Source organism: Odontesthes bonariensis, chromosome 13 (genome assembly GCF_027942865.1).
Source record: "Odontesthes bonariensis isolate fOdoBon6 chromosome 13, fOdoBon6.hap1, whole genome shotgun sequence".
Classification (NCBI taxonomy): domain Eukaryota; kingdom Metazoa; phylum Chordata; class Actinopteri; order Atheriniformes; family Atherinopsidae; genus Odontesthes; species Odontesthes bonariensis.
Window position 1 is genome coordinate 3,456,385 of NC_134518.1, and position 8,046 is coordinate 3,464,430.

Here is an 8,046-nt window from a genome sequence, read left to right on the forward strand (position 1 = left end):
AAAGAACGGAATGTCCACAAAAGAAAATCGTTTTACCTCAAATGGTTGAGGATTTAATTGTACTGTCACAGATAACAAAATAAAGAAATTAAAAAGAGTCTTAAGTGTTCAGTCCAGTTCAGCTTCTCAGGGCAGGAGACAGACGTAAGAAAGCTGTTGCCTCCAATCAGCTGGGGCCCGTTGCACAAAAGTAGGATTTAGACATCCAGGATGAGTTACTTAGCCAGGTTCAAGGAATCCAAAACATGGGCGCCCAGGCTTAGTTGGTTGCACAAAGGCCAATCCAGGATGAGCAGACACGGATTCATTAAGCCAGGTGAAAGCGATCCTGGATAAGTGCAGCACACGGCTTTCTTAAATAGACCCCACGATCGATCATAGATTCACTGATTCACCATGGCAACAAGGGCGGCGTATTCCTCCCCAGCGGAGCAATAATTATTAATGGAAGCATATGAAGAGGTGACGGAGAAAATAAAACAAAAAGGAAATACTGCCACAGTTAAAAAACAAAGGGAGCAAGCGTGGCAAACCATTGCTGACCGCCTGAATGCGTAAGTAGTGCACAAATCACACTCACCACTCCACTGAAATTATCACAATTAGGCAGTGTTCGAACTACGGGGGACTCGGGGGATCCGAGACACCCTGAAACTGACACGAGACTCCCCCGAAAACATGATTTGGGAAATGTTGAGGGGTCTCTAAAATATTGGCAAAATGTGATTTCCCCTGATGAGTTATGATTGCAGACGCGATGCGTGTGGAGGTGTGGAGCCTGTGTGCGTAATTGGCATAAAGCTGTGCTGTCCGCCGCGTATGATTCTGTATAGCTTCTCATGTGTTTTCGAGATCCGCGCTCTGAGTCAAGCGCAAGCAAGCAACCAAAATGGACATGGCAGCAACTTTTTATTAAGAATGTGCCTGCCCACACATTGCCTGTACTGTTTCAGCAGTGAAAAAAACACAATTAAAGGACTTGCAAGCATCTTCATCTCCTTCCCTGGGCATAGAAGACTCTGTGACATCAAGGAGGAGTTCTATAGGATTGCAGGTAAGAATTTTTTTTTTTTTAAATTACAGTTACAATTACAATGTTAACATTCAGAGTAAGATACTCATTGCATCGTATTACAGGTTTCCCCAATGTCATTGGTGCAGTGGACTGCACACACATCAAAATAAAATCCCCCTCAGGTGGCCATGAGGGGGATTTTGTGAACAGGAAAAACTTCCACAGCATCAATGTACAGGTGAACATGACTTTTGATAAAGTTGATTAATGAACACTGTACATTGCCTGTGATGTGCATTAATTGGTTTAAGATCTTATCATTTCAGATGGTCTGCAATGCTGACTATTTGTTCAGTAATGTTGTGGCAAAGTGGCCCGGCTCGGTCCACGACTCCCGAGTGTTTCGGAACTCAGAGATCTATCGGCGCCTATCAAGGTGAGCCACAGAACCTCTATTGATAACCACTTTTAACATAATGGCTGTGTTAAGAATGTCACTACTTATGAGGTTGTGATGGTAACATTTTGTATTCACAGGGGAATTCCTGGGTGTATTGCTGGGTGACAGAGGGTACGCCTGCCAGCCTTTTCTGCTCACTCCATTTGCAGACCCTCTGGAGGCACAACTGGCACACAACCATGCCCATGCCAGAACAAGGGCCCGGATAGAAATGACATTTGGCCTACTGAAGGCACGTTTTCAGTGTCTGAACCACCTGAGTCAGCCCAGACAGGGCATATGATATCATTGTGGCCTGTGCTGTCCTCCACAATGTGGCCTGCCTGAGAAAGGAGAGGGCCCCAGAGTGCCAGCTCTCATAGACTGGGACATTCCTGCCATCTTCCCGGATGACGACTGTGGTCGGCTGGTCAGAGACCAATATGTGTTAAATTATTTCAATTAATATGCATGTTGATTTAAGTTGGGCCTGCAATGGCAGAGGAATTTTTGTTAGGTTTTTGTGCTGTATAGGCAAGGCAATTTTATTTGTATAGCCCATTTTTACAAACAGTTTGTCTCAAACTGCATGCTTTGATTCTGTGCTTTGTCTTGTAGAGCACTGTGTGACTTCAGTTTTGAAAGGAGTTGATGGTTTACTTGCTTTGATTCATCCTTGTTCAATAAAGGAACATCATGGTACTCTCTGTGTATTTATATTTATATGGTGATGTACTTTATGTGCAGTCTGTGGGAAACTAAATTATCTAGTGGTTCATCTAAAATCATCAGTTATCTAAAATGATTGTAATTAATGATCACAAATGTTTCAATAATGATAGTGGGTATAGTTAAATGTTTTAACAATATGTTCTAGGCAGTGGAATAAATATTGGTTTCCATATGTGGCGACCGCTGACTGCGATAAGGAATGAGATTAAATAGATCCTGGAACTTAGCCTGGTCTGGAGCAGGCTAGCTTCACAGAATAAATCTCCATGGTAACTTACGTCTGAACATATCCCACTTCCCTTATCCGACTTTTGTGCAACCGGATCACGGATAAGTTGATCCAGGATAGCCAACATATCCCCGCTTAATCCCTTATCCTACTTTTGTGCAACGGGCCCCAGGTCTGGTCATCAGCAGGTATTTAAGCCTCAGGTTTGGAGACAAAGCCCTCCAGGCCTGTAGAGGGTGCACAAGGGACACTCAAAACGAAAGCGTTAGTTTATACTCCAGGTTTATAGAGGGTGCGAAAGAGGTACTTGTGTCCAAAGGGTTAAATTGGCTCTTACACTATTATTGATCTCCAGTCCCGCAGTATGAGGGATAACCTAGTGTTTTCTGGAATTCCGGAGCAAGCAGACGAGGATCCTGAACAAACAATTAAAAGCATCATCCAAACACATCTTAAACTTCCGGGAGATACAGTGAAGAACATCGCCTTTCACCAAGTCCACCGCCTGGGAGGGAAGAGACCTGATTCCCGCAGACCAAGACCTATTGTGGCCAAATTCGACACTATAAACAGAAAGTTCAGGTGAGGGGCCGCGGCAGGGAGCTGAGAGGAACGGACTTCAGCATCAACGACCAGTTTCTCCCAAAAATCCTGGAAAGACGCAGGGTCCTGTTCCCCATCCGAAGGAATTTCATGGAGGGAGGCTCCCGAGCTGTCATCGCGGTGGATAAACTATTCATCAATGGGCAGCTGTACCGCGACCAGGACACCACTCCTTTGCTCTTCTAACTCCAGGTCATCTGAATTCGTTAACTTTTATAAATCACTATCACTGTTGATGGTACATAATGTAACCCTGATATATTCTACATAATTTACAGTAGCTCACTGCCAGTCTCACTAGCAGGTCACATTTGTTTATTTGGGTTTGTTTCAGACTTCTACTCTTTTGCACTGCTTTTCTCTTTTGTCTCTCTTCCCCAACCTGCTGCGTTTCCACCTTAATATGTCATATTAATGTTAACATACACGGCACAGATAGAGATTTGAGTAGCACACGCAATCAAACACCACGCTTACACAGCACTGACAGCCCACAAGCACTCAGAACAGAGGCACAATCAGTCACTTGCAAGCATAAATGCACACGCACGCAAGGGATGCTTTTAGCAAGCATCCAGGACTCACTGCGTTAGTCTGAGCATGTCCACGCTAAGGTTTATTTCATGGAATGTGCATGGAGCTGGGTCCAGGGAGAAGAGATTAAAAATCTCCAATAGATTGAAGGACCTACAGGCAGACATTGGGCCTCATGCAAGAACCGTTCGTACGCACAGATTTGTTCTTAAATCGTCCGTACGAGTGATTTAAGAGAATTTGCGCATTCACCAATCTTTTCGTATTTTACGTTTTCTTTCAGGTACGAACAGAATTTACGAGTGATCCAGACCTGTCGTAGGAGTTTCGTAAAATAGTCCCCTGTTATTCCAATCAAGTTTACTTGACTAATGGATTGTATATTTAATTACTTTGAAGAAAACATAAATAAATATACATTATACCCCATGATTATGCTGACATTATTCTGTTTGACTTGAATTGTGCACTAATTGAAGGTTCATTTGAATCTGTGCATAACAAGGTCAATGGGAAGTGTAACCAGTGGCTGCTTTTGGAAGCCTTAGCGCGTCAGGCTCTAGAAGAGAACGTGTGGAGACAGACGAATGGCTGACATCGTGATTAAGATTCCCAAGGACTGTGCTTCTGCAAATATGTAGCTTGCTAGAGCCACAACTCCAGAGAGAAACACGCCGATCAAACCCAATTCCACCACACGTCCAGGACCTCACCACCCTTGGATTTTTGGCCACTGGAACCTTTCAGAGGGAGATTGGAGACAGATAGGGTGTGTCCCAGTCCTCTGTGAGTCGTGCGCTCCCCTTGGTCATCAAAACTCTCAGTTTATCACCCATGGTATATCAAATTCCCATTCACCGCTGTCCAACAAGTACAAATTAAAAGGGACTTTCATGCCGTGGCTGGACTGCCTATCATAATTGGAGCACGAGACATATATACGCATCAAAGCCCCCGTGCTCAAAGTGCCATCATGATGAGGCAACAACTGATTGCACGACTTTAGTTGCAGTCATCGAGCGCCTGGCCACGGCGAGACGTTTTTTTAAGCCATTTTCATATCAAACCATTTATTTTTTTATTTCGGTGACACAGAATTAACAGCACTCGTAATAACTTCCCATTTCTTGGCTTTAGCAGGTCCCGTAATTCCACTGCAAACGCTGCTAAAAATGACAGATTTTCCTTTTTGGATCTCTGAAAGCAGAACTTCAGTCTCAGAGCCCCTAAAGTTGTTCTTTATGCACCTTGATGCCATTCTCATGACACTCAACACTTCCTGGCACAGAAGCGAGGAAGTACAGCTCTTAATATGGTATCATTTTGGGCGTGGAGTATGCAAATCTACTATCCTCGTGCACATGAACTTAAAGGGATAGTTCGGGATATTTGACATGGATCTGTATGGCATCACCATAACCAGTGTCGTGCATTCAAACTGACTTACCCCCGACAGTGTCCTGTGAGCCGAGTTTTTGTCCAGTGTTGGTCAAGGCGAAAGTAGTCCGGCTTGTTTGCTGGGGTCAAGAAATTAGCGCGTTTTTCTTCCCAAAACAGTACGTGTGCTAAAGAGTGATTTATTTCATCACAAAAACCGAAGCCGGCAAAAGTCACTCCTCGTTATCACTTGGGCCCTATACTGTCTCTTATTGTGTATCAGTGCGCACGTCATTCTGACCGCGAGCTGTGCGCACGAGTTCACTTTGTTTACTGCTCGGGAAGATGTCTGACAACGAGAGCGACGAGGAACATATTGACTTCCGTTCAGAGCCAAGGGGGTATCTTTATGAACCCGTTTATACTGAGGAGGAAGTTCGCCAAATGGACTTAGATCGGGCAGAAAGAGAGAGGGTGGACAGAGAAGTGATGGAAACAGAAGCTGGAGCCACTGCTGGAGCTGCGATACCCAGGGTGGCCGACAAATCCTGGTGCACTTGTTTGAAGTGCGAAGTAATGCAGACAGAGGTGGAATGTTACTGCTGCCACGAGTGGGATTTAGTTATGCCCCAGATACAAAACCTTTCCATAGATGAGGATGTCGGCGGCCGCGGGACAGCTGCTGCCTGCATCACAAATAACGGTGACTTCCCTGCACTCCTGAATGCAGGCGTCTGAGAACTTTTTTCCATGTTCCCAAGATCAACTGGAAGAGGCGTCCCAGACCAGCTGGACCCGATGGCCAGTTGTCTGCAGAGTAAGTGTTGAGCACTGCCAAAGAACAGAAAGACTCGTGCGCACAGCTCGCGGTCAGAATGACGTGCGCACTGATACACAATGAGACAGTATAGGGCCCAAGTGATAACGAGGAGTGACTTTTGCCGGCTTCGGTTTTTGTGATGAAATAAATCACTCTTTAGCACACGTACTGTTTTGGGAAGAAAAACGCGCTGATTTCTTGACCCCAGCAAACAAGCCGGACTACTTTCGCCTTGACCAACACTGGACAAAAACTCGGCTCACAGGACACTGTCGGGGGTAAGTCAGTTTGAATGCACGACACTGGTTATGGTGATGCCATACAGATCCATGTCAAATATCCCGAACTATCCCTTTAAATACGCACGGGTGGCATTCATCATTTACGCAGGTCGTTTACACACTTTTTCCGAAGTTAAGAGCGTTTGTTGAATCTGACGTGGCGTGTTCGTACAAGACCTTCTTACGAAAAAAGTAAGAGAAATTTAGAATAAAAATACGAAAATGTTCTTGCATGAGGCCCATTGTTTTATAACAGGAGATTCATTTATCAAAGACTGCAGCTGATGTTCTCACCACAGCACAGTTTCCTCATGTGTACTCAGCCTGTTACAACTCCAGACAAAGAGGTGTAGCCATTCTGATAAGTAGAAGAGTAAATTTCACGGTAAACAACACAGTTATTGATCCAGAAGGCAGATTTATAACAGTTAACTTATTGATCCAAAATATGAGTTTATGCATTGCTAATATATATGGCCCAAATGTTGATGACCCCTCATTTTTTCACTCCTTTTTCACTTCACTCTCTGATCACTCAGATAACACACTCATCATAGGAGGGGACTTTAACATGGTATCTGACTCGGGAGTGGACAGGTGCAGTACTGCAGGAAGTCAGCGGAACTGGCAGTCCACAAATATTGTTCAACAATATATGAATGATTTTGGTCTTGTGATGCTTGGTGCTCCCACCACTCCATTCTCAGAGAGTACACCTTCTTCTCAGCAGTACACCACTCATATTCAAGAATAGATTATTTCTTAGTCAGCAGTTATTTGATGAGTGATATTTCAGACACCAAAATCCACCCCATCACCATCAGTGATCACACTCCAGTTTCTATCACACTGAAAAATAACAGAGTTACACCACCAGTTAGAATTTGGAGATTTAATACATTATTACTCACATAACCCTTATTTACTTACCATTTAATGATTGTATTACTTAAAAATTGATGGCATTGGGTGCTGGTATCACAAGCAACAGACAAGCAAGCTTGTATCACGTTTTAAGCCATTCTCCAGTTAAAACTTAAATTGAAAAGCTTGTGGTGCTTTTGTTTCTGGTCCCACAGCAGAGGTCTGTTTCACAAAGCAGGTTTAGTGAAAACTCTGAGTTTATTAACCCTGGAATGAGGAAAACTCTGAGTTTTCCGTTTCACAAAGGGAGGCAACTCAAACCAGAGAAAGAGGGGTAACTCTAGCCTGTTTCACAAAGAGAGGCAACTTAAGCTCTCGGTCAGTTACCGTAGTAACAGACTCTCTGAACCTAACCTGGTTGGGACCAGATTTTACTCAATGAATCTCGAGTTTCTCTCCTTCTCCGCCCTCTTTCAGCCACACACGCCATTTGATTTCCTCATTCACTCAGTCAGCAGAGCGAGTTCTTCTACTTCTAGAAGTCCATTAGGCACAGCAGGAGGCGACTTTTTTCACAAACATGGCATGTCCTTTTGACAACGATCCCGTGGATGAAGGTGCAGCATTATTGCGCAGAGAAATAAATATTCGTCGGGAGATGGTTATCAGACCGCTCATAGATGTTTGCATTTCATTTCCAGACAATTATCTTTTTGAGCGGCACCATCAGAATTTTGTTGGGACAAAAGAAAAAAAAGACATAAAAGACAAATAAATATTTGTATGAACAGGCTTAAAAAGATATATATATAGGCCTATTACTTTTTTTAAAGTCACTTGTGTCTTGGGAGTGGACTCCCTCCAGGGATTCCCTCAGCCACTGGCCCTCCAATATTCTGGCTTAGGGCCAGCTCCTCTGCCTCAGTTAGAGGTGGCGGTGCTGGGCACCACCCGTTTTACGGGCATCTGCCTTCTTTCTGTAGGCAGAGTAGAAGTCTGTGTTAGTTTAAATAGGCTTAAAGCGATACAATGTAACTCCTCAAAAAGCCCACTCTGGAGCTCCCCCTACAGGCTTGGAGGTAATGTACGGTTACACTGTCGTAAATACATCACCCTTTCACTTTCACTTTTCACGTTTGTTGACGAACCGGC

At 44.1% G+C, this 8,046-nt stretch overlaps 1 long non-coding RNA gene across 1 annotated transcript; it reads left to right on the forward strand.

Moving 5' to 3' along the window:
- The first annotated feature begins 965 nt into the window (after window positions 1-965).
- On the forward strand, window positions 966-1,432 carry LOC142397110 (uncharacterized). The gene is made up of 3 exons (XR_012772661.1): window positions 966-1,054; window positions 1,138-1,253; window positions 1,342-1,432. It is a non-coding gene; the product is annotated as an uncharacterized LOC142397110 (long non-coding RNA).
- Window positions 1,433-8,046: the final 6,614 nt, after the last annotated feature.